The sequence below is a fragment of the Orcinus orca genome, chromosome 15 (genome assembly GCF_937001465.1).
Source record: "Orcinus orca chromosome 15, mOrcOrc1.1, whole genome shotgun sequence".
In the NCBI taxonomy this organism is placed as follows: Eukaryota; Metazoa; Chordata; class Mammalia; order Artiodactyla; family Delphinidae; genus Orcinus; species Orcinus orca.
The window spans coordinates 80,008,143-80,036,099 of record NC_064573.1 but is presented as its reverse complement, the minus strand read 5'-3'; the positions used below and the strand labels follow the sequence as shown (position 1 = coordinate 80,036,099).

Here is a 27,957-nt window from a genome sequence, read left to right as displayed (position 1 = left end):
GTGCTGGGTGACTGAAGAGTGACGAGGGGGCTGTGCTGGGTGACTGATGAGTGACATGGGTGCTGTGCTGGGTGACTGATGAGTGACAAGGGTGCTGTGCTGGGTGACTGATGAGTGACATGGGTGCTGTGCTGGGTAACTGATGAGTGACCTCAGTGCTGTGCTGGGTGACTGATGAGTGACATGGGTGCTGTGCTGGGTAACTGATGAGTGATGAGGGTGCTGTGCTGGGTGCTGTGCTGGGTGATGAGTGACGTGGGTACTATGCTGGGTGATTGATGAGTGACGACGGTGCTGTGCTGGGTGACTGAAGAGTGACGAGGGGGCTGTGCTGGGTGACTGATGAATGACATCGGTGTTGTGATGGGTGATGAGTGACGTGGGTGCTGTGCTGGGTGATTGATGAGTGACAAGGGTGCTGTGCTGGGTGCTTGCTGGGTGATTGATGAGTGACGAGGGTGCTGTGGTGGGTGATTGATGAGTGACGAGGGTGCTGTGCTGGGTGACTGACAAGTGATGTGGGTGCTGTGCTGGGTGACTGATGAGTGATGAGGGTGCTGTGGTGAGTGCTGTGGTGGGTGATGTGATAGGCACTGCTGGGGGTGCAGAGCTGGGGGCTCAGGAGGGAGGACTTGTGCCAGAAGAGGCATTTGAGCCAGACCTGCACGACGAGAATGGGCAAGGGTGCTTCAGAAGAAGGAGCAGCAGATGCAGAGGCCCTGTGGGGCAGCCCAGTATGTCTGGGTACAGAGCAGAGAGAGTAGGAGGTGGTGGATCATATTAGGCCTCAGGGGCCTTGGTGAGGAGTTTGGTGTTGGTTCTAAATGTGACAGAATGGTGAGTTTAGGTGGCAGCGCGATATGCTTTGATTTGAGTTTCTAAAAGCTCCTTCTGCTCTCCAGAGTTCACCAGGATGAAGAAGGAATAAAGGAAGACTAGAGTGGGTTCAAAGTTCCCTAAAGCTGTAGAGGGCTCCAAAAGAACCACCCACAAAATTAAAATTAAAGAAAAAAAAGAGAAGGAAAGGCAGGGGGATGAGGGGCAGGGCCTTAACAAGATACGAGCAGAAAATCCAAAGGATAAAGGAAGTCGAACCTGGTCCTTATCCGGCTTTTCCCCCACCTTCAGCAGACAGTTGGCATTTCTGGTGGGCCGACGCAGTAGCTAGTGTGGTGACGCCCAGCACTGTGCTCCTCTGGAGTGGGGTCAGCGTGTGGTGTGGGTGCCCGCTGGGCGTGGACAGGCCTGGCATGGTGATGAGCGTGCCTGACCAGTTTTATCTGTGGCACACTTACATCTTGCCACCAGCCCTGTGTGGCTGGGCCTGCCTTCCTATCAGCCTGCCTTGGGAATGGGAACAAAATGTCCTCATAACATACTAGTGTCTCACAGTAATTTGCTATCCGAAAGCAATTGAACACACATTCCTCTGCTCATCTCTTGACATCAGGGGCTAGATTCCCGTAGGGCTGAGTCCTCCCCAGAGGTCCCGTGACAGTCCCCGGGCCTCAGGGTTCCAGCCCTCCCTTCCCATTCTCCCCCACCTCATGTTCCCTGTAGCGACTTGGGGTCTTGGCATCCACAGCTGCCTGTGCTCCTCCAAGCCCTGATTTCAGATATTGTCAGATCATTCCAGAATAATCCCAGAGAGGCTGTAAGAAAGAGACTGGATTCCAGGTAATTCGCCTGGGTGGGGTGCCTTCAGGACATCACTGGGGGTGATGTTGAAAGAACAGGCTCCAGTGTTCTCCACCAGCATTCCCCTCCTAGAGTCCCCAGTGGTCATCTAATAGATGGCTCCTGTCTGTCACCACCCGGGACTTAGAGTTCCCCAGGGATGCCCTGGGGATGCCAGGGCTGTGCTGCAGCTCACCTCTTTGCAGTCACAGGGAAACTGGATGCAAGTCCAGGGCCGAAGCACTGGTTGAGCATCTCTGGGACATCTGGATCAGTATTTATACTGCCCTCCATGGTGCCCTGCGGCTACAGCCCTCTCCCCTCCATCGACCTCACTAATGTGTGTAAGCGTCAGCGCAGAAAGACGGAGGAAAGACAGAGGTTTGGACCCGGGGTCCAAACCTGTGATCACCTGTTGGACAAGTACTCTGGGAGCAGAGTTCTTTTAATCAAGTTGGCTGAATGGAGAAATGATTTCAGGGAATTCTCCATCTTATCAGCATTAGATAGATAACCTAGTGGTAAAGAGGTGTCACAGATAAACACAGACAGACACTAAAGTGTTAAGGACAAATATTAATCAGTAATATGCTATTGCAGTAGGAAAGATGGCCCAGCATGAACTGACCTCAACTTCCATTTGTACAGAGGGCATTTTAAAGGGAGAATGAGAGAGCAGGGAGGGGCAATGGTGGGGTTTACACGTGGAAATTCCTGCTAAATGTACAAAAAGCGGGAAGGTGGAGGGCTCCACATGAAACTTATCTGGGTTATCTAACTTCAGGCGCTCAAGGAAGTTAGGCTCCTAGCCTCTCACAGAGACCCTAAATCATTCGTGCTGAGAGTCTGCTGTTTTTATAGGCTGAGGTTGAGGCCCAGTCAGGAAGAGAGCTTAGGGGAGCCCAGCAAGAGTCTAGTCAAGGAGAGGCTTTGTCAGCCACACTTCTGGATTCAAATGACCCTGGGTTTCAACCTGCCTCTGTGACAGATGAGCTGGGTGACGACAGGGAAGCGATTTTTCATCATGTAGGGTTAGTTTTCTCATTTGGAAAATGGAGAGAGCAGCATTCCCTCCGAGGATTGTTTGAAGATTAAATGAGCTGACCCACGAAGATTAAAGACGAAGCCTGCGGTACATGCCAGTGTTTCACGTGGCTGGAGCCTGGAGGGGGCTAAAGAGGAGGCTGTGTTCCAGTTGGGATACAGTCCTGCGGGGGCCCCACCAGGGCCTGGCACAGCTGAGGCTGCAGCCTCTCACAGGCTGATGTGCAGAGGAATGAACCCAGGGATCTGGTTACACTGCCAAGCGTGACTCAGCAGGTCTGCCTTCCTAACGCGCTCACAGTTAATGCTGCTGGTTTGGGGACCCCATCTGGAGAAGTGAGGGTGAGGAGAATGGCTAGACTCCCCTCACTTCGTCACCTGGATGGAGTAATAGCTCCTAGATATTTAGTACCTACCAGGTGCCAAGAACTGCACATGTATTATTTTGAACCCTTAAAACAACTGGCAGATACTTTTTCTAGCTATTTTAGAGGTGAGGAGACGGAGATTCAAAGAGGTTTCATGACTTGCCTAAGATCACACAGCTAGTCAGTGAATTCAAACCTAAACTACGAGACTGTAAGAGCTCTTTCCACTCGGAAGCATGGATTTTTACCATCTCTGAGGGGCTTCCTGAGAGGTGCTGGCTGCCTCACCTGGAAAAGGAGGAAGAAGAAAAAGAAGTCCCAGCTAGCCAAGGAGAGGCATGTCCTGCCATGAAGAAAGTATGTGAGTGTGTTTCCAAAGCCGGGGAATCTCCGGGGTACCTACTCACTGCCTTAGGGGGCCAGGCTGCAGGTGGGGCGTGGTGAGCCTGTCACGAGTTTCTTTGCATGTGCAAATAAGGCACTTTTTCCTCCTGCTTCTGAGAGAGAATGTCTTTCCGTTTAAATGTTGCTTTGAATTACACCCCCCCACCCCCACACACTGTTTGCAAAAACAAACCAAAAAACACCTTTCATTTGATAGTGTCAGTGTCCCAGCACTGGGACTAAACAACCAAATATTTAAAATCTCACGGTTCGGGGACCCTAAAGGACACCTCAGTTACCACTGTTTTTAGAGAGCAGGTGGAACTAGATTTTTTTCGACCTGAAAACACACTGTTGGGCCCTAACAATGAAATGCTTTGGAATATTTCAAGGCTAAGACTTTGTATAACTTCTTAGAGGAAGTGAATGGCTGTTTCTTACCCAATTCGGTGCTTCTCCCAATGATCTCAGCACAGTGGGAGGACAATGTTTATTCATGTCGAAGTGTTCACATCTCTTCCCTCTGCAGCATCCTGAAAAGACATTACATTTTGCTTGCTTAGTTCCTCTCCCAGCTTCATTCTTCTTCCATCTAAGGATACTTTGCTTTTGTCAGTTCCATTCCTGGCACTGAGTCCACAGACAAGGGGCAATGGAGAGAATAAGAGAGAAAGTTGGACCTAGAGAAAAAGAGATTAAACAACAACAAAAAAAAATCAGAACAAAGATTTACATAAGAACAAGAAAACAGATTGAAAGAAACGTGGAAGAGCCAACATTGATTGTCAGGGAGAAATCTAGGTTGAGAGTTAAATTGTGCTTAATGCCTTGGGCAGACTGAGCCACGTGGAGCCACAAATATATTAGGATTTCAGTACATGCAGTTAATCTTGGTCTGCAGTGTTTGGTTGACCTTGAACTGAATATTGTGTGAAAGCAGCGAAAGGAAGCTAGTGTGGTTACAGAAGACTTCCCCAGAAGATGGAATTTGGGCTGAATCTTGGTAGGTAAGATTTCTTTAAGCAGAGTCAGTAGGATGGGCATGGGGAAGAGGGGCCCCCAAAACTAGGGGACCAGGGGTGAGAAAGCTGCTGGTGAGGTATGGTGAGCACCACAGATGAACAAACCAGAATAAATGAACCTGTGAACCAACACGTGTGCTAAACAGATACACACAACTGTGCACACAAGTGGGGACCCAAGCACGTTGCCACACAAGCCTGTGATATGACTTGAGTGAGTGAAAGTAAGGGTCCTGCCTAAGATCACACGGCTGGTTAGCACTTGATTCCCATTTTCAGTTTCTTTCCATTTTAATACTACTTTTCTTCTTTTAGACAAAATCAAATAGCCACATATTAGATGATTTTCAGGGATGCTAAAAACTCATACTCTGGAATGAGGAAAGTCTGATGCCACCAACAATGCTTATTACTCATGGAAGGTAATGCCTGCTTTTTTTTTTTTTTTTTTTAAATAAATTTATTTATTTATTTTTGGCTGTGTTGGGTCTTCATTGCGGGCTTTCTCTGGTTGCTGCGAGTGGGGGCTACTCTTCATTGCGGTGTACGGGCTTCTCATTGTGGTGGCTTCTGTTGTTGCGGAGCACGGGCTCTAGGGATGTGGGCTTCATTAGTTGCTGCACGCGGGCTCAGTAGTTGTGGCATGCCGGCTCTAGAGCGCAGGCTCAGTAGTTGTGGTGCACGGGCTTAGTTGCTCCGTGGCATGTGGGATCTTCCCAGACCAGGGCTCGAACCCATGTCCACTGCATTGGCAGGTGGATTCTTAACCACTGCACCACCAGGGAAGCCCCTGGGAATGCCTGCTTATATGGGATATGTGAAAAGCTGCTCTTAGGGGCCATGTCTAATTTTGTTTCATTTGAACTAACTTTAAAATCAGAGCACAATAACAGTTTTATTATCATCTTTTAAATTATTGTCCCAATCGTAATCCCTCAGCATCAAAGACCAGCAACTCTGGCAGCACAGGCTTTTAACTGAAAAAGAAAAAAGGACAAATGTTAATCCGTTTTTGTTTCTGGAGGAGGGCCATTATTCAGTGTCAGATCCCTACTAATAGTTAAATAAAAAAATATTTCCGAAGAAGTCAGAGAGAATAGGTTTTTTAAACTTTTATTTTTAAATGTCCTATGAGGACTCATATAATAAAATAGGCCCCAGATATTGCCAATATACTGTATTCACAGTCAGAGCTTTTGATTCACTTAGTCTTTTATTTTTCCTTTTTTTTTTAAACCACAATGACACAATCCTCTGTGTACACTTGATGGCCTGGCACTCTGCACTAACTCCAACATGGGTGGAACACTTGCTTTGTATGCTTTCAATTGAGGATACAGAGGTAAATAAAACTCTTGTGGGAAAACTGTCTTCCAAACTCAAGCTCTGAAAAGAACAGTCTTTCTTCTCTACCAGTTACAGCATTGTGTAACCTCAGGCAAAACTGCGAGACTCTGTGTGCCTTAGTTTCCTCACTTGTAAAATGAGGATAAAGTGGTAGCTACCCCAAAAGGCCGTTGTGAGGATGAAATAAATTAATCTATGTAAAGTGCTGAGAAGAGCATCTGGTAAGTACTGTGTGAGCTGTCTGTTGCTATTGTTGTCTCTGCCACTATTAATGCTCTAATAACCTCAAAGATTAACTGGATTGAAGATCTGATGTTCAAGTCATTGGCACAGAAAGTCTAAAGATTAAATACAAAAGAGGGCAGATCTTAAAGAGCCTAAGAAAATTTGGTATAGAGATTGATTGGAGAGAATGACAGCCCTCACTGAGGCCGAGCTGCAGAGAATCTAGGCACTCTCTTTTATCCGTGGATGTGGTGTGGTGATCATAGAGGAACCTTGGAAGGTCTCAGGGGTAAAAAGGGGAGTGGACATGGAATTAGCGCCAAGCTAAAAGAATTACTATCCAGCTAAGCTGAGGAACTGCATTGTCTGCAAGAACGTGTCTGTCTTGGAACAGGCCTCCCTGTTCCCTCAGGGTTGAAAATACCATGAACACTGCAGACTTCCCAGAAAATGTTTATATTTTCAAAAGATTACACGGAGATACTTAGAAAAGAAAACTGAGAACCTTTTCATAAAAAACAGGAAGGCTAAGGGGGAAATGACATTCTACTTAACAAATTTTAATTTAGGTCAGTGATGGGAATGGGCTGGGGTAAGTAAACACTTAGGAGTCCTTCACAGGAAGACAAATGGTGTCATAGGGACACACTCAGGATTCCCTCAGAAAATAATTGTCATGTCTAATCCCAATAAAGAAAGAAAATTCTAGTATTTTTAATGCTTTTAATTTCTCTTGGTCATATAGTTCACCAGGGGACTCATCTAGACCTTAAAAGAAGGTTAGAAAGTTCAAATGTTCCTGTTTGGAGCTGAAGAAGGGTTAAGGAAAAATTGCTTTCCAAACCGGTGGTCACACTTTGTTCTTCCCACCACCTTAAAAACAAACTATTGTGCCTTTTTCTTTTTTCCCTGAACATGACTCTATGATTTTGCTTATGGTGTGCTCCTTTTTTAGAATATCTTTCCCCGAAAATTTTTACCTGATAAATTCTTAACCTTAACAGCCCAGTTCAGAGGTGACCACTATACTGTTTTTATAATCTCCTAGGGTAAAATGACTACCTTATTTGCAGTCCTGTAGTAATACTCTATTTTGAGTATCATATACTCTATTTTGTTTGTTTACCACATAGTCTGTTCTGTGTATTTGTTTACATGTCTGTTTTCTCTTGTACACTGTGAAGGACCTAAGGACAGGAATCATTTGCCTAAAAATGTACACAGCACCTAGTAGGTGCATAAATGTAAACATTTGTATGAGCTAAAATCTGAGCACCTTAAGTGAGTACTGATTCTCAAGCTAAGACTGTAGAAAATAGAAGTGGGATTAAGTTTAACCCCAGGAGTGTCCCTTTAGCAAATTTCCAGCAGGATCATCAGGTAATTAATAAGATAAAATTCCCTTTGATTTAAACAGCCCATCACTAGGAAGGGGCACTATTTTCTCCTAGAGGTCATCACCATGACGCAGGTGGATTTACTTATGCTTTCATGTAAATTACCTATGACTGATCTTCGGATTTGCTGCTTGGTGCTTCTACCTATACTTTCACTCTGCTTTGGCGTGTGGAATATTTTAATACTCAGAACCCACAACTTCTTCCCCTGTGCCTTCTATAAGCCTCACAAAAGTCCCTTCTTTTATAAGGTCATTACTGTTTGACAGGAAATAAATTTGAATGAAATCCTTTCTGGAGCTTGTCATTAAGTAGGCACCCCCGAAAGTATATGTGGGAGTAGGCTTTCAATTCAGATTTATTTTATCCTGGAAGAGAAGCTCATGTTTTGTTAGTATGGGTCGAATGCAGCAAACCAAATCTGAGGAAAAGGAAGATAATGAATATTTATTAAGCACTTTCCACGTCCAAGCACTGCTGTAGGTAACATACGTTATTTCATTTTATTTTAACAATGCTATGGGATGTGTCCTGTTAACCCGTTTTATAGATGAAGAAAGTGAAGCTAAATGAGATTAAATCACATGGTTGAGGTCACTTAATTAGTAAACGATACAGCTAGTATTCAAATGCAGATCTGATCCAAATCCAATGAAAATGCCACTCTACAACCACACCCACGGGAAAAGACTCCTCCTACCTACCTCTGGTTAGGTCTACCAGCAACAACCAGACCTCCAGTGGGCACTTCTTCCTGAATGCTTTCAGACCGCTTTTGTAAGTTATCTCCAGCCCTGACCTCTTCCCTGACTTCAGGCTCCTCTATCTAACTGCCTACTCAACACGTCCAGTTGGCTAGCTGCTGTGCATCTCAAACTCAACGCGCATGAAAACCGAACTTCTGATTCTGGACTTCCACCCAAACATGCTTCTCCTGCATCTTTCCTTTTTCAGGAGATGGCAAGTCCATTCTTAGGAATTTTAGGTCCACACAAAGGAATTATCCCAGACTCCTTCTTTTCCCTCTTCTACCCACATCCAATCCATCTACAAATCCCGTGGGCTGTACCTTTGAAGTTTACCTCAGAGGGTTGTTATGAGCAGGAATGAGTTGATGTTTATAAAGTTGTTAGAACAGTGTCTGGCATATATAATGAGCACTATGAGTATTTATTGAGCAAAAGGAACATCCAGCATACTACTGCTACTCTCTGTCCCCACTCTCCCACCCTAGGTCCGGCCAGCATCATCGCTCACCTAGACTACTGACTGCAGTAAGTCATCACCTAAGTGGTCTCCCTGCTTCCAGCCTTGTCCTCCTAGAGCCTACTCTCCAAGCAGCAGAGCAATCCTTTAAAAACCCAAGACATATTGTGTCACTGCTCTAAACCATCCAGAAGTTTTCCATCTTACTCAGAATAAAATATAACAAAGTCCTTATCACGGCTTATAGCCTCGATAGCTAATCTACAAGATTCCTGCCCCCACCTGCCCTCACCTCTGATCTGCTCTTTTATCCACTGTGTTCTCTCTGTTCCACTCATCCTGGCCTCCTTGCTGTCCTCAGCCCTGTCGAGCATACTCTTCATCACCATCTGTGCATTTGCTATCCCGCTGTCTGGAACACTCTTCCCTTAGATATTCACAAGGCCTGCTCCCTCACTCACTCAGGTCTCTTCCCAAATGTCATCTCATCAGAGAGGCCTCCTTTGTTCACCCGACCCTTACATGTGTCAATCTCTAGTACCGCCCTGTTTAATTTTAATCTAGAGCACTTATCACACTTGACACTTAGCTCTTTGTTAATTGACTTATTGCTTCTCTCTCTGCCCCTGATGTCAGTTCTAAAAGGGCAGGGCCTTTGTTTCATTTGTCACTATAACCCCAGTACTCAGAACTATGCCAGGCACACAGTAGACAAATTTGTTGAATACAGGGGAAACATGTATATATTCACTCATTTTCAACTTACGGTTGCCTGTAACATATTCCTAAAATGTCACAGAGAATGAAACAAATTCTATAAAATCCCCCGTATTACAGAATGAGTTCAGTTTTCAGCAGGAAAATTTTATTTTTAAATATTAAGAATTTTATTTTTAAATCTTTCCTTTCATTTGAGTAAAACTGACAAAAGATGAGTCAAGCCAGTTTTACCTTTGTACCTAATTACTTATCAGTAGTCACAAAACTCTATCAATAGTCACAAAAATATCTATAAATGAGATATATAAAGACTTTTTCCCCTCTCAAATTTACCTTACTGGTTACGTCCAAGACTTTTTTTTCTCAAAAAATATCTCCCACTAAATGTTCAAACACAGAAATGTGGAAGAGCAGGGTTTAGATTTTGGTGACAGCAGCTAAGTGATCGGGTAATCTCCCATGGGACATTCTACCAGTAAATTTGGGCATTTGTTTAAAAAAACAAGAATTGGGGCATTTGTTGATGAAAATACTTCTCATGTCTTGCCTCACTAAGATTTTATATCATCTGATGGTTGCCATGGAAATAGCAGTAATGCTAACAAGGGTTAGCCCCATAGGGTTTTACCACTGGGTACAGAATTATTTTCTGTGAAGCCACTGGGGAAGCAATACAGATACTATGTGGGGATAAAAAGCTGGTGAGACTTAAGTAGTGGACCCCAAACTCTTCCTCCAAATCAGAGGCGATCCATTCTTTACCCTGATAATACCTACAGCTTCATCATCTAAGTTCTGAGCCTCTTTAAACCCTACATCCTCCACAGAGCATTTCCTAATAAACCCTAGCTCTCAGTTCCTGCTTCTGTCTCTCAATTCATATTTTTTAAATGGCCTTCATATCATACTTTAATTATCTAATGATAGTGTCTTGCATGGCTCTCCAGATGCAAACTGAATGAACAGTCCTTGAGTGCCTACCCTGCACCAGGCACCAGTGCTAAGTGCTGTCACGTGAATTATTCCCTGAAGTCCTCATAATGATACCTGTTAGGCAGGTATTATGAACCCACTATTTAGATGAGGAAATTGAACGTTGGAGAGGTTAAGTTACTTTCCCAGTACAATAAGTTAAATGTTTCCTCAAAGCAGTCACAGGTGTTTGACCGTAGGCTCCTGGAGGAAAGGGTGGCTCGCCTTCTGCCACTTCTCCAGGATTCAGAAAGGGCTTGGCTCACAACAGGCAATCGATTGACAAAAACATGACTTAAAGAAAACCAACAGTGAAAAAAATAAAAAGAACTATACTTGATATAAGCAGACAGGGAGGCAGAGCCTGCTGGGGTTTTTGTTTGTTTGTTTTGTTTTTGTTTAAGAAATCAAATGTACTGAAAGACGTAACAATGGTCATTTACTATTTTGGAAAAAATTAATTAAATCTTATGTAAAGCTTTAACTATGAACATACTGTTTGGTCATGATCAGTTGTGAGATATGCTGGCAAGTCATTTGTTATTACTAATAAAGTAATGAAGTATTAATAAATATTTCATTTCTTCAAAAACTTTCAATGTAACAAACTCAGAATGTTCACTCACTATATTTTCTTGACAAGAAGAGAAAAGGTATTGTATTATAGTTAGAGCTAGCCCTCTGGGCAAACTAAACATGTATCTCGATGAAAAAAAAGATTAACTACCAAAAAATATTGGGACAGGGATAACCTGTCACCGGACTCCATTCCTAACTGGGTGAACATAAGCAATTCATGTAAGCAATCTGGCCTCTGTCTCCTCAAGCTTCAAACACATGGGACAAACTAACCCTACCCACGGCGAGACCACCCTTCAGGGGCAATCAGACGTTACTTTGTGTTCTGAGTTGGCATCTGTTCTATTTTCCTGTTTCTCCAAGGATGGCGAGGGAGCAAGAGGCGCTTACTGCTTCTGCAAACTGTCTAGTGTGTTGGCTTCGTGAAAATAAAACCCATAAATTTTGAAGCTGACTCAGTTTCCGCCTTCTGAGAAAAATGAAAGGTCAAGGGATGAGTCTCTTAAAAAATTCAGATTAAAAAAATAGAAATTTATTATGTAAGCCTGGCAACAAAAAATGTCTTCATGATTTTAAACAAAGTAAGTTGTTTCCAAGTGAATGTCCACTTCTCAGGAAGAGTTAAGATATTAAAAACATATCTCGCCTTCTCAGCCATTAAATACGTAATAAAAACCCATTTCCTACTTCTCCAGTGGGTTGGAAAATCGATTAAGGTCTGCCAAGGATTTCAGGTATACAGTGTTATCTCACTGTTAAGCGCTATTCTATTTAAACTTGTTTCTGCTTCCTTTCTGTCAACCCCCATGTCTATCTGGGATGCAATGATGGAGATTATTAATTAACTGCAGTCTTATAAGCCTGAAAATTCACGGGAGCAGGGAAGCTTAACAAGATAGAAATGAAAGTTTGGGCACATCCAGACAGAGCCTAATTTAAATCTTAGAATAATTATTCCAAATCAAAAAGAATCCAAATAACTTGTCACCTCAGAGCTCCTAGGTGGAAAAGAAGGTGCTGTGTAAGTCAAAATGATCATTCATTAATACACCTAACATACTAAGGAAGAGCAAAAATGCAAAAAGGCAACAATTTCAAATAATGTGGTAATCCAATACTGTTTCAACACACAGTTACTGAACATCCATCACAGGCAAGGCAAGATTTTAGGCATTGATTAGGATGCAGCCCTGCATTCAAGAAGGACATGAAACAGGTAAATGAACAAACAGATTTCACATTTGCTAAAGTGAAAACAACAACATAGAAGCACATATTTTAAAACATTCAGTTGACAGAATTTAAGTTCTGGAAAGTGAATCTTCAAATAAAGCATACTGAAACAATGTCTTTATTTATTAATTTGATCATGTTTAATTGATATTTCTATACAAAGAGATTCAACATTTCTAAGCTTTCCAGCCAATTGGCCATAATCACTATATAAACCCACATGAATAGGTATTAGGCAGCATGAAAGAAATACATTTCCAGATGAACTTAAGAAAAAAACAAGGAAATTGCTTACTGATTCTATAGTTTGTTCCCACACTGAACAACGTGTAGCTAGTTTACACTGTAGAAAAGTTAAACTAGAATAAAGGCTATGATGCTGATTATGGAGTAAATTCATAGAAGTCCTGAATCATCTTCCATGCTTAGACCTTCTGATCCATTAATTTTACTGCTAGGAATCTATCTTTAGGAATAATCATCAGAGAAGCTGTCAAAGCTTTATGCACCTAGCAATTCCCTATGTGTATATCCTACAGAAATGTGTGTTCAGTTCTATCAGAATAGATGTCCAAGATTGTTTATAACAGCATGATTTGTTAATAGCTAAAACCTATAAACAACCATTACCAGAAAAATAGGTAAGTTATATATTCACACAATGGAATACAATACACCAAAGCAAATGAATTACCTAAGCTACAAATATCAACATGGATGAACTATAAAAACAAAATGTTAAGGAAAAGAAGTGAGACAAAATAATTCATACTGTATGATTCCATTGATGCAAAATTCCAAAACAGGCCAAAAAACAGTATTATTTACAGATACATACTTAGCAAGTAAAACTCACTAGAAAGCAAAAGAAAGGAGTGATTACCATAAAAGTCTGGATAGTGGTTCCTCTGGAAGAAGGTGGTTGTACTGTCACTATTTGCAGATGACATGATATTATATATAGAAAACCCTAAAGACTCCACCAAAAAACCATTAGAATAAACTAGTTCTGTAAAATTGAAGGATATAAAATCAATATATAAAAATGTGTTGCATTTCTATATACTAATAATGAATTATCAGAAAGAGAAATTTAACAAACAATCCCATTTATGATTACATAAAAAAGACTAAAATAGCTAGGAATAAATTTAACCAAGGAGGTGAAAAACCTGTACATTGAAAACTATAAGATATTAATGAAAGAAACTGAAGAAGACACAAATAAACAGAAAGATATTTCATAATTGTGGATTGGAAGAATTATACTGTTTAAATGTCCATACTACTCAAAGCAATCTACAGATTCAATGCAATCCATATCAAATTACCAATGGCATTTTTTACAGAACTAGAACAAAAAAATCTTAAAATTTGTATGGAAACACAAAAGACCCCGAATAGTAAAGCAGTCTTGAGGAAAAAAAATGGTGCTGGAGGAATCAGACTCCCTGACTTCAGACTATACTACAAAGCTACAGTAATCAAGAATATGGTACTGGCACAAAAACAGAAATATAGATCAATGGAACAAGATAGAAAGCCCAGAGGTAAACCCACACACCTATGGTCAACTAATCTATGACAAAGGAGGCAAGGATATACAATGGAGAAAAGATAGTCTCTTCAATAAATGGTGCTGGGAAAACTGGATAGCTATATGTAAAAGAATGAAATTAGAACACTCCCTAACACCATACACAAAAATAAACTCAAAATGGGTTCGAGACCTAAAGGTAAGACTGGACACTATAAAACTCTTAGAGGAAAACATAGGAAGAACACTCTTTGACATAAATCACAGCAAGATCTTTTTTGATCCACCTCCTAGAGTAATGGAAATAAAAACAAAAATAAACAAATGGGACCTAATGAAACTTAAAAGCTTTTGCACAGCAAAGGAAACCATAAACAAGACAAAAAGACAACCCTCAGAATGGGAGAAAATATTTGCAAACAACTCAACGAACAAAGGATTAATCTCCAAAATATATAAACAGCTCATGCAGCTCGATATTAAAAAAACAAACAACCCAATCCAAAAATGGGCAGAAGACCTAAATAGACATTTCTCCAAAGAAGACGTACAATGGCCAAGAAGCACATGAAAAGCTGCTCAACGTGGCTAGTTATTAGAGAAATGCAAATCAAAACTACAGTGAGGTATCACCTCACACCAGTTAGAATGGGCTTCATCAGAAAATCTACAAACAACAAACGCTGGAGAGGGTGTGGAGAAAAGGGAACCCTCTTGCACTGTTGGTGGCAACGTAAACTGATACAGCCACTACGGAGAACAGTATAGAGGTTCCTTAAAAAACTAAAAATAGAATTACCATATGACCCGGCAATCCCACTACTGGGCATATACCCAGAGAAAACCACAATTCAAAAATACACATGCCCCCCAATATTCATTGCAGCACTATTTACAATAGCCAGGTCAAGGAAGCAACCTAAATGCCCATTGACAGATGAATGGATAAAGAAGATGTGGTACATATATACAATGGAATATTACTCAGCCATAAAAAGGAATGAAATTGGGTCATTTGTTGAGACATGGATGGATCTAGAGACTGTCATACAGAGTGAAGCAAGTCAGAAAGAGAAAAACAAATATCGTGTATTAAAGCATATATGTGGAACCTAGAAAAATGGTACAGATGAACCGGTTTGCAGGGCAGAAATTGAGACACAGAGGTAGAGAACAAACGTATGGACACCAAGGGGGGAAAGCCGTGGGGGGCTGGGGGTGGTGGTGTGATGAATTGGGCAATTGGGATTGACATGTATAAACTGATGTGTATAAAATTGATGACTAATAAGAACCTGCTGTATAAAAAAAGAAGAAGAAGAAAGACTTAAGTTTCTCAGATCTGTGGGTTTATACTTTCCAGCAAGTTTGGATAATTTTCAGCCATTACTTCTTCAAATATTTTTTTCCATACTCCCCTCTCTTTTGGGAATCCAATTACACATGTATTAGGCCACTTGAAGCTGTCCTACAGCTAACTGATGATCTTTTCGTGTTTCAATGTAGATAATTTCTACTACTGTTTTCAAATTCCCTAATCTTTTCCCCTGCGACGTCTAATCAGCAATTAATCCTGCCAGTGTATTTTTCATCTCGGACATTGTAGTTTGCATTTCTAGAAGCTCTATTTGGATCTATTTTATATATTCCAAGTCTCTATGTAACTTCTGAACATACAGAATACAAGTTATAATCACTCCCTTAATGTTCTTCTCTGCTAATTCTAGTGTGTGTCAACTTTGGGTCAGTTTCAATGGATTGATTTTTCTGCTTGTGGATCATGTTTTCTTGTCTCTTTGTATCCTGATAATCTTTGATTGGATGTCAGACATTGTAAATTTTACCTTATAAGGTGTTGGATATATTTGAATTCCTAAAACTGCTTTTTCCCCCCGTAACTCTTTTTGAGTTTTGTTCTGGGAAACAGTTAAGTTACTTGGACATGGTTTGATCCTTTTGAATCTTGCTTTTAAGACTGTCAGGCAGGTCCAGAGCAGTGCTCAGTCTAAAGCTAATTATTTCCTACTATGAAACCAAGACCTTCCTGAGTAATCCACCCAGTGCCTAACGAAGTACGAAATTTTCGTGTCTGACTGTAGTCAGTAACAGTGCCTGTTCCTATCACTGTGTGAGCACTGGACATCATTGCTTCTAATTTCTTCAAATTCCCAGTCTTGACTAGTTTGTTCACATGCTTGTGCTGGTCAGTCTGCTGAGTATTCAAGGGAGAACTTCTGTAGATCTCTGCAGTTCTCTCCATGTATCTCTTCTTTCTGATACTCTGTCCCATGAACTGCAGTTGCACTGTTCTCCCTAGACTCACAGCTCCATGTCAACTCAGGGAGTCTACTGGGCTCTCCTTCACTTCCTACTCCTGATGCCAGAGCCTGGAAACTCAAGGCAAAATGGGTCAATTGCAGGGCTCACCTCGTGTTTGCCATCCCTCAGGGATCACTGTCCTTCATTGCTTGATGCCTGGTGTCTTGAAAACAATTGTTTCATATAGTCTCTCTGTTTTTTTAAGTAGGGAGGTAATCTGGCCTCTGTTACTCTAGCTTGGCTGGAAGCAGAAGTTCCCAATATCATTTGCAAATATTTTCTCCTGTTCAGTAGACTGTCTTTTCATTTTGTCAATGGTTTCCTTTGCTGTGCAGAAGCTTTTAGGTTTAATTAGGTCCCTTTGTTTATTTTTGCTTTTGTTTCTTTTGCCTTATGAGACAGATCCTAAAATATACTGTCACAATTTATGTGAAAGAATGTTTTGCGTACGTTCTCTTCTAGGAATTTTATGGCTCTAGGTCTTACATTTAGGTCTTTATCTATTTGGGGTTTATTTTTGTATATGGTGTGAGAAAATGTTCTAATCTCTCTGTTTTACACGTAGCTGTCCAGTTTTCCCAGCACCACTTATTTATTTTTAAATTTATTTATTTTATTAATTTATTTTTGGCTGCATTGGGTCTTTGTTGCTGCACATGGGCCTTCTCTAGTTGCGGCAAGTGGGGGCTACTCTTTGTTGTGGTGGGCATGCTTCTCATTGTGTTGGCTTCTCTTGTTGCAGAGCACAGGCTCTAAGCACTCGGGCTTCAGTAGTTGTGGCACAAGGGCTCAGTAGTTGTGGCTTGCAGGCTCTAGAGCACAGGCTCAGTACTTGTGGCACACGGGCTTAGTTGCTCCGCGGCATGTGGGATCTTCCCGGACCAGGGATTGAACCCGTGTCCCCTGCATTGGCAGGCAGATTCTTAACCACTGTGCCACTAGGGAAGTCCCCAGCACCACTTATTGAAGAAACTTTCTCCCATTGTATATTCTTGCCTCCTTTGTTGTAGATTAATTGACCATCGGTGCCTGGGTTTATTCCTAGGCTCTCTATTCCATTCCATTGATCTATGCATCTGTTTTTGTGCCAGTATCATGCTGTTTTGATTACTGTAGCTTTGTAGTATAGTCTGAAGTCTTGGAGGGTGATACCTCCAGCTTTGTTCTTTTTTCTCAAGATTGCTTTGGCAACTCAAGGTTTTTTTGTGGTTTTATTTGAATTTCTGGCTTCTAGCACAAGATGATGTCTCAGGCTCAGCCTGTTAAGTTCCTACTCTAGACTTAGAATTAGTCATTTCTCCTAGGAGTCCTGGTTCCTTTTAGTTGGGAGTGATATTTAGGAAGTAAAATCTGTGCATTAGGGGTACTTATTACTATTAGTATTTCATTGCTTCTAGGACCTCTGCAGACAAAGCTAGGAAAAAAAATACATGATGAACTGCACTCGTCTTATATGTTCTGATTCTGGCTTGTCTATCTATCCTAACATTTTTGACTCTTGATTTTTCTGATGTTGACTTCTTGCCTGACTATTCTTTACAGCTGTCTTCTCGTGTCCATTCTTTTGTTTTTATCACACTTGGTATAGCTACTAAAGCATGTCTTGCTAAATACTGAGGTGCTACTATTTTTGTCCCTGGGGTGTATGACACTGCATGACTTTGACCATGAATCTCATTAAACAAAAAGGAAGGGATATTGCCATTAAAATAACGTGTAGCAACACTTACTTGCTGAGCACTAATTTTATAATGCCACAGCTCTGTTAATTATTTACCTATGAGTAACTGATTTAAAAAAAGAAATCAAATTTTCTGTTTTCTATATCATCAAATTTTATAACCTTCTGAGCATTAGGGCACCGTGACTGGCACTGGAGATACAAACGAGTCAATGACAGTCTTTAGCATGAGTAGGAGTAGTATATACAATACAACTGCTACTTACTAAGCCAGGAAGTATGCTAAGAACTATACAGTCCACAATGCTAACAACGCTGTAAGGTGTATAGTATGATTCTGGTTGTGGTTTTTTTTTGTTTTTTTTGCAGTACGTGGGCCTCTCACTGTTGTGGCCTCTCCTGTTGTGAAGCACAGGCTCCAGACGCGCAGGCTCAGCGGCCATGGCTCATGGGCCCAGCCGCTCAGTGGCATGTGGGATCTTTCTGGACCGGGGCACAAACCCACGTCCCCTGCATTGGCAGGTGGACCCCCAATCACTGCGCCACCAGGGAAGCCCTCTGGTTGTGTTTTTAATAATCTCTATTTTTGTCCACATGAGAAAAATGTGCAATTGCAAACTCTGAATCCCAAGCAACACAGCTAGTAATCAACAGAACCAAAATAAACCCAGATTCATCTAGGGCCAAAACCGGAATCCATCTCACTATGCCACATTGCCTCCTACAAGGAGTGATGATGGATGAAACATGCCCTGACTTCAACATGGCTTAAAGTTTTCGCTTATCATTCCACAGAACCTCCTTTCAGATACTGACTGTGCCACTCTGGTGGAAGAAAGGCTTACCTGAGAGGTTCCTCCAGTGGCTTGGTGTCATTCTGACAGGCTATCCCAGACACTCTATTTTGCTTAACGCCTTTACTGATGAAGGAATTAAGATATTTGTAACACTGACTGCTGACACTCAAGTAGGCAAGAACAGCTGTCACAAATCCTGGTTTCATATTAGAATAGTAATTCTCATCCTTGGCCACATATTATAATCACCTGCTTTTTTAAAGAAATATCCTGATGTGCAGATCACATCCCAGAGCAATTAAATGAGAATCTCTGGGGATGGGACCCAGGAATCAGTATTCAGTGCAAAAGCTACCCAGGTGATTCTTATGTGCAATCAGGGATGAGAACTACAGCTTTAGAATACAGGAACAACTTTTGCTAAGCAGCTTTGGTAATTTGAGGGTGGGGATGAGAAGCTTCCAAACCCAAAAAAGATGAAACCAAATGAAATGGATAGATACAAACAGCATTTTGAAGTCAGCAAGGAATAAATATAGAAAGAGGTGTTTCCAAGAATCCATACAGTCTCTGTTCCAAGGCAGTTTGAGTAAAGAAGAGACTGTTATTAATTTAGCCTGGTTCAGGAAAGTTAGAATTTTCACCTGTATGGCTCCAAAGCCTATACTCTATTAAGTCACACTAATCCCTAGTAGTAATAGCTGTCACTAATTGAGTACCTAGTATGGGCCAAATGCTTTAGCTTCTAAACAACATTATGAGGTAGGTCTCTATTTTACAGAAGATGGATAAAAAGATAGCTTAAATTTATTTCTAAACAAGTCATCTGGACCAGTAGCTCCCAACCATGATCCTTGGGGGACACTGAATTGCTGTAAAAGTGCACAGAAAGTGCTGCGTGTAGACTAAATACATCAAGACATTAAATGCTGTTGTGATTACAGAATATAAAACCTTCTAGGAGTATTACTAATTCCCTGTCATTTTTATTCTTTTTATTAACCTGCAGATACTAAAATGACACCTATTATCATGTGAGAGTATACAGTATCTTTTTATTATTAAAAAAGGGTCCTCTTTTTGTTGAAATTGGAACTCTCAGACATTGCTGGAGGAAATGTAAAATGATACAATGTTCTTTGAAAAGCAGTTTGGCAGTTTCTTAAAAAGTTACACAGAGACATACCAGACAGCAATTCCACTCAAGAGAAATGAAACAAATGTCCACACAAAGACTTGTACATGAATCAAGTTCATGTGCACAGCAGCACTATTCATAATAGTCGAAAACTGGAAATAATCCAAATGTCCATCAACCGGTGAACAGATAAACACAATACACTATATCCACACAAGGGAATACTATTCAGCAATAAAAAGGAACTATTCATATGTGCTACGATGTAAGTGAACCTCACAAACATTATGCTAAAGAAGCCAGACACACAAAAAACCACCTGTTGTCTGATTCTATTTATACAAAATATCCAGGAAAGGTAAATCAATAAGATCAAAAGCAGATCAGTGTTGCCCTGGGGCTGAGGGTGGGGGTAGGGGTGGGAGTAAAAACTGACTGCAAAGGTCATCAGGGAACCGTTGGTGGGGGCGGGGTGGGGGGACGGGCTAGGGAAATGTTCTAAAACTGGTTCACAGTGATGGTGGCACAATTCTATGAATCTGCTGAAAATAACTGAATTGTACTACCTTGTTACTATTCTGAGGCACCTCTTGGAGACCTACAGCTCCTCAGACCATAGTCTGAGAACCACTGATCTAAACTATGGCTTTCCAAGTTATGTCAGGTGGAGGTTTTCCCACCCCATATACTTTTCCATATATAACCTTATAAGAAGCCTCAGTAAACAGATACAGGTTATCTTTTATTAATATTGAATAAGATATAAGTTTAACTGTATTAAGATTGATAAACTCATTAAAAATAATTAGGCCTTCTAAAAACAATTTGAAATTGGAGGACAATGATAATAGCAGATTTAATCAGTATTGATGTATTTGTGGATTTAGCTTTGATTTTAAAGTGTTGAACACAATTTTTTAAATTCATCCAGTGAAGTAGTTACAAATGCTACCCGTTTTTACGCAGCTCATGTTACAACAGCATCATATTATTTAGTTAAGCAGAAAGCAACGTAAGCTGGCAGCACAACCTGAGGCACCAATGGTCTTTCACCTGTCTAATATGGCGTTCATCTCGAGAGCATGTGATATGTTTTTTGGTAATGGTTCTTCAAAGTGTGACAAATGTTTTTAAAACACAATCAAATTTGCAGAATCTGTGAAAAGCAAACATTTTACCAACATTTTCTAGTCTAGTCCAGCTAGACTAGAAGTTCTTTTTCAGTTCTAAAAACTGTGTGATAGCATTGGATCACTGTCCTGGACGCCAATGAAGAGCAGTGAAGAAGACGCTATCTGAGTCAAACATTACAGGCTTTTCTGCTGACTATGTTTACTCACTGAATACAGATACTTTATTTTTCAAGGCAACAATATTCAGGGGCCAGAACTATAGGTCAGCAAGCTTAGGTAACAAAGGAGTATAGAATTTGCAGCTAATTTTTTTTTCTGTGCCGGGAAACTCCAACCTTATTACCACCTGCAATCCATCTGGCAGGTACAAAACTTAGAGGCCTCACCTCACACCATGCAGGGGCAGCTCATTTAACTCTGTTTTCATCACTCCAATGCAATATGTTAAGCTGCCTACAAGGACCAAGGGAATCCAGATGTCAATTAAGAAAAAAAAAAAAGGCCCACTGCCATTGTATTAGGTCAAATCTAGCAGCATTAAGAAGATCTACTCCCATAGTGATTCATCTGAATCTTGGGCCTTGCAAACCGCCCGCCCCCAACAAATTCAGACCTAATATGCTAGAACCTCAGGCTCTCCTCTTTTGCAAAAGATAATCAGAACATGATACAGTTGTAACTAACAGAACCAACCTGAAGACTCCTGAATCAGGCATGGCTCTCTATGCATAAATAATTAAGAACAGGCTCAAATAATCAAGACATGAATCTACCAATAAAAACACCCATATGCTGAACGAACAAGCAATTACCACCCTAATGTGTTTAACCTACTAATTAGCAAGAGTACCCAACTGGAAAAAGCTGGAAATGCTGTCTTCACAGAGGAGAGCTCCTATGTTCAAAAGCCCCTTTTCTCTCCTAGCTGAAGTGAGCCTCTCAACAAATCCTTCTCAATCTTTGCAGCACACCCTTGATATAACAAACTGCTAAAAATAGACCCCAAACCTTTGGATTCATTTTACTCAGTGACTCTGAAGTTAAGGGGCAACCAAAACAATAACTTCCAGCAAATATCAACTAAAAAACAAGCCAGTGAGATGGAAATACATGTGAGGTTTTTATTTCTGACTACCTGTCCTTGAAAATATACAAAAACCACTCCTGAAACCAGTGGTTAACCTGTAACCAGTGCAAAGCCTTGGGCAATGTCACTAAACTTCTGATGCTTACATAGATGGACCTAGAGATTATGATACTAAGTGAAGTAAGTCAGACAGAGAAAGACAAATATCACTTATATGTGGAATCTGATTAGAAAAATGATACAAATGAACTTATTTACAAAACAGAATCAGACTCACAGATCTTGAAATCAAACTTATGATTACCAAAGAGGAAACGTGGGGGGAAGTGATAAATTAGGAGATTGGGTTGGGAGTAACATATATACATTACTATATATAAAATAGATAACTAATAAGGACCTACTGTATAGCACAGGGAACTCTACTCAATTTTCTGTAATAACCTATATGGGAGAAGAATCTTGAAAAGAATGGATAAGTGTGTGGGTGTGTATATATATATGATTCACTTTTCTGTAAACCTGAAACTAATACAACATTGTAAGTCAACTATACTGCAATAAAAATATTTTTACAAAACTATAAAAAACCCCTCTGATGCTCAGTTTCCTCATCTGTCAAATAAAGGATAAATACCACTACTTCCATCACAGAGTGGTAAAGAGATCAGAGTGCTCTCTCTACATCACGCTAATATTTGCTTTCTCCTTTTATCTCTCTCTCGGCCACCTACGTTTCACCAGATCAGAAAGCAGAGTTGAGTTGGCTTCTGCTCACATTATTTTGTAACATGAACTTAGCTCCCAGGAATAATTTCCTCTTAAATTGTTCTGGTTTCTTGTATTCCTTTCATGTCTCCATAAGAAACACTTGTTCAGAGTAAGTATTAAATAAGTGTTTTTGAACAAATAAATCAATCTGGCCAGGCCTATTTGGTTAATCTTTCATGAATAATGAATGAAGACTCAAAAACCTATAAAATCTTATGAGAATAGAGATTCCCTTCCCAGTTGCTGAAAAAGGTCTTATTCTTTACTTTTTTGGCCAAGCCACGCGGTATGCAGGACCTTAGTTCCCCGACCAGGGAGCAAACCCGTGCCCCCTGCAATGGAAGTGCGGCGTCTTAACCACTGGACCGCCAGGGAAGTCCATGAAAGAGGTTTTAGAACTGAGTCAGAAAGGCTATTGAGTTGGCCCTGTAATGACTTCTTGAAGAACTGTCCAGCGCCTCCTTTCCAGCCAATCAAATGGTGATTTGATTCCCTAGCTGAGAAACCTGCAGGCAAGATCTTTAGCTCCACCTACCACCTGAATTCTCACCTTCACATACATTCTGATAGTTCCTGCAACTAGCTGTTTTCCAAATTATTAGGTTCCCCCCTCCCCTACCCCATCTCCTCCAGGACCCCTTGTTCATCCTCTCCTCTGTACCTCTCCTTCTTCCTCTCCCTTTCTCTAGTGGTAGCATTTACTTTGCACTTCCTTGTGAGGCATGAAGGTTTTGACCAGTCTCAGGGTGCCCACGGGAAGAAACTATGAAACAAACTAGTGAAATAACTTCATATGCTGCTCTAGCTAAGCCTTTCCCAGAGACCTAAGCACCAAACACTAACCATGCAGACAAGGGCAGTGCTCTCATGAGAACGTTAGTGCTTAGGGATGAGATCAGAGTAGAAGTTCTTTTTTTCCTCTGGTAACTGAGCTCATTTTCAACACATGAGAAAGACTGAGGTACAACAATAAATCCAGCTCTTAATTTTCAAAATTAGGTGGGTTTAGAGACCAGGGAATTACTAACAACATTCATGCATTTGTTAAAAGGTATGTTCTGTATTTAAATTAGATTTCCACCTATCCACCCCTCAAACACCTTCTTTGCAATGATTTTACAGTCTTGACTTTGGTTAATTAATTATTACTTCCATGACACCACCTTATAAAGGTACCAAAAGGAACTTTTACTTAATGTGGAAATAAAGAGAACAAATTTTAAACACAGATACACATGCCTCCTTTCATATTTAAATAATATGAAATGTACATTCACAAATGTAACGTCAATGAAAATAATTTGCTCTAGAAATTTTCCCCAAGCTTTTCAGTTTAAAGATGGCACTGTTTAACATTTGAACTAAATGCATTAACATAGCTTTACCGGAAATAGATTTTCTCTAGGTAAAAGAATCATAGACTTTTAGCGCTATAAGGAACATCAAATCATTAAGCAAACTCTTACATTTTAAAAATGAGGAAACTCCCAAGTTAAGTGATTGCCAAAGTCTCACAGCTGGCTAATGACAGGCAAGGGTCTTTTCTCCTGATGCCTATTTCACCACAGCTGAAATTCTTATAGGTGAAAAATACTTCATTTGTTGACATCAATACCCAAGGCAATAAAAATCAGAACTACTCTTACCATATAAATGGTTGACATTACACAAAAGCTGTTTCAACTTTTATTATTTTATTCCATAAACTCTTAACTTGTAACTCACCCTGAATTGAGCCAATAACCTTTGGTTCTGTTCTGATAATTCCTGGACAGCCTGTGTTTGTTCTCCATCTACTTCCCATAGATGAACTTGCTGCCTCTCCAACTCATCCTGAAGCTCTTTCACATCATTCTCCAGCTCAGCTTCGCATCCTTCCCACTCCCCTTCTTGGTTCTCAAATCGTCTTAGTTCACGTTTCTCTTGTTCCAGTTGCTGAGTGATAAGTGAAGAGGATTTAAAAACTGTTAAAAATTCCACTCTCCTAACTTCTCTTTTTCCTAGTCCGTCAGCACAACAAAACACTGTCACGTAGGAAAAGTTGCACACTTCACAGCTGCAAAAATATTCCCTTCTTCTAGAGAAGGGAAGGCTGGTTTCACAGAGAATGCCTTTCCTACAGAAAACACTTAATGTTATTATGTTTATTCTTGTCCTTGGGCATAGGGGTTCTAGACTTAGGAACTCACTTGAAATTTAGTAAGTCATCTCTTAGTTGGTGAAATATACATCTAAACAACTTACAATGAGTCCTTAAGAAAGCTTCTTTTGCTGTCAGCTATTGTGCCTGGCGTAATACCAGGCACTTAGAATCACAGAATTTTCAGAGATAGAAAGAATTACAGAGATCCTTCAGATTAACCACCTTTTCTTATTCAATACAAATGAAGCAACAGAAGAGTTTTAGTAACAATCTCAAGGTCTATACTACCAAATGGGAGAACTGGGATTGGTGCCTCAGTCACTCGACTCTGTTTAGTGCTCTAACGCACAACTTAATAAATATTTGTTGCTATATATAGCATTGTATTTCAAAATCATTAAGGCAAGTTCAGGTTCAGGCCTACTTTTGTTAAATCATGGCCTATTAGCCTTGCATATTTATTTCTGATCCTTTCTTTTCTTCTTGAGTGCCTGTTATGGGCTAGCCACTGTGCTGGGTCATAGTGATAGCAAAACAGACATGGTCCTTGACTTTATGGAGTTTCCATTCTAGTGGGACTGATAAAAGTAGTAAGTTGTACAGTGTGACAAATGGTATGTAGGAAAAGTACAGATGGTTTGAAGCAGCAGCTCAATAGAAAAGAACTCTTTTGGATTGAAGGAAATGAGAACATCTTTTTGCTTCTGTGAGAGAATACAAATGCCTCTTTACGGAGGCAAGTACGTTCCCCTACTTACAAAGGATAGTATGTACAAAAAAGTCAACTCTGTACCTCAGGGAGTATATGAAATATATACGAAATGTAAAGCAATGGTCCTCAATTTTTGGTGCTGTCAGAAAATCTCTGGTATTTTTTAAAATATATCTACCTGAACACCAGTTCCAAAGATTGTGATACAGTTAAGAATGGTATGAGGCCTAGGGATGCATCTATCTACCTATCTTTCTATCTATCTATCTATCTACTTACCTATCTAGGTTCTACAGGAAATTCGGATGCACTGAAGGTTGATATCAAGTACTGAGATTGTTTCAACAACCTAAGACGAGCATTTGAATCTTCTCCTTCAGAGTACTCAGACATCTTTTCACCCTGGAAAACCATGCTCTTATTCTACCCAAGTTCTCACCTTTCAAATGTTTTTTGGAATGCCTCTTTTGGAAAGCCTTAGGGGGCAGTATATAGTTATACAAGAAAAACAGTCCCATTACTTCACATCTGAGATGTGTTTAAAAAGAGATTATTCTATTTCATCCTGCCATTTTATTCCCCTAATTTGATCTGAGTGACTTGTGAATGTTTCTTAAAGTGTAATTTACCCCCCAAAGATGAAAATTTACTGTGACAGAGCAGTCAGAATAATGTGCCAAAAGAAAAACAGTGATCCAAAATTAAAATTCTGAGCACATTAAGCAAAGGCAGTTTTCCCTGAAATAAATGTATGCCCTCCAAAGTTGACCACTTCAAGGGAATAACTAATTTGGATATAGCCACTCTATTTGTTGAAAAAGTCACATTACAGTTATACTTTATACGGCCTCAGTTTGGAACACATGGGAAAAGGAATGACAAGAGAGGGACTTGTACTCCTCAGCATGAGAATTTTCTGAACTATGCTTCCCTCATTTTGCTGAACTTCCAAAAATGAGAATGTTTTAGTCACTGTACAAACTTCAGAAAGATGAAATGCAGAAGCAAATGCTAATTGCAATCCTAAAACTGTGACACTTGCTTTTATTGAGTTTTTCCAAAATGGAAAAGATCAAGCAGAAGGCTACAGCAAGAACTCAGTAATCAGTGCTACTGAGAGGCCAGATAAATCAGGCTTCTCTTCTAAAAGAACAGAGAGACTTAAAAATATTCAGCAAACAGCTGTTGGTGAATAGCCCAACAAAGTAACTAAACCAGTCTAATCTACTTGGGGGGGAGGGTTGAGGACAGGTGGTGCTGATCAGTCTATTCTGTCCTTACATTTCTTTGGACATGTGACAAACTTCCCAATTCAGGTTTCCCCATACTTTGAAAAAAAAAAAAATCAAAACTTAATGAACATACAGAATTTAGCCTTTTGTCTATTTTGAGAAAAGAAAGTTTCCTCCTAGAGTTATATTTTCAATTAAGTGCTAAATTAACCAGTAAACTCTAGGCAGAAAATCAACAAGTGTGGAGGTTAGGCTCTGCCCATGCTATTCTTTGTTTCTCAGGGTTATATGGTATTTTAAAGTTAATATCTACACCTGAAACTAATAAAATAATGTATGTCAGTTATACCTCAATAAAAAAAGAAAAAAAAATACCAAAACTGTCAAGGTCATCAAAAACAATGAAAATCTAAGAAACTGTTACAGCAAATAAGAGACTAAGAAGATCCATAAACTAAATGTAAGGTGGTATCCTGGAACAGAAAAAGCCATTAGGCAAAGTTTAAGAAATCTGAATGAACTAAGGACATTAGTTAATAATAACATATCAGTATTGGTTCACTAATTATGGCAAGTATACCATGCTAATGTAAGATGTTAATAATAGAGAAACTGGGGGCAGGGCATATGGAAACTCTACCATTTTTCCAATTTTTCTGTAAATCTAAAACCATTCTAAAAAAAAAGTTTATTTCAAACTCTGAAAAAAACAAGTTAGTATTATTAGCCTACCTAAAATTGGTTGTTACAGAAACAGATTTCTACAAAGAAGCAAAAAAGCAATACTATTCTCATAAGTCTAGTATATGGTTCTTGAAAAATACAAAGAAAAAATACTACTTTTTAAGTGGACCAAGCACCAAATGCAAATAAGGACCCCTGCGTTTGCTTACCTAAATCTACTACCTTATTATGTAATCATTTTCACCTTACTTATTTTGCCTCTTTAAAAAAATAGTAGAATCATGAGAATTGGCCTAGGGAAGGGAGAAGAAAATGTAATTAAGGGAAAAGACTACCTTTGCAGTAAGAGATAATTCACTATCAGCTAGAATGGGAAAAAGGGGGATCCTGGATATTAAACACGTATTTTTAAAAACTAAATATATAATCTCTGAAGAAAAAAGTGTATAAATGCAAGTTACTGTTTTAGTTCATATTCTGGGGGAAAAAAACTAAGGACCTGGCTGGATATTGTTTTAAAAGCAAAAGGGCTAATTGTGTATGCAGAAG

General features: G+C 40.1%; 1 long non-coding RNA gene across 1 annotated transcript; it reads right to left on the bottom strand.

Moving 5' to 3' along the window:
- Nucleotides 1–9: 9 nt before the first annotated feature.
- LOC125961291 (uncharacterized) lies at nt 10–27,944 on the bottom strand. The gene is made up of 3 exons (XR_007471801.1): nt 24,363–27,944; nt 455–4,006; nt 10–151 (listed from the first exon to the last, which is right to left on the bottom strand). It is a non-coding gene; the product is annotated as an uncharacterized LOC125961291 (long non-coding RNA).
- Between the last annotated feature and the right edge of the window lie 13 nt (nt 27,945–27,957).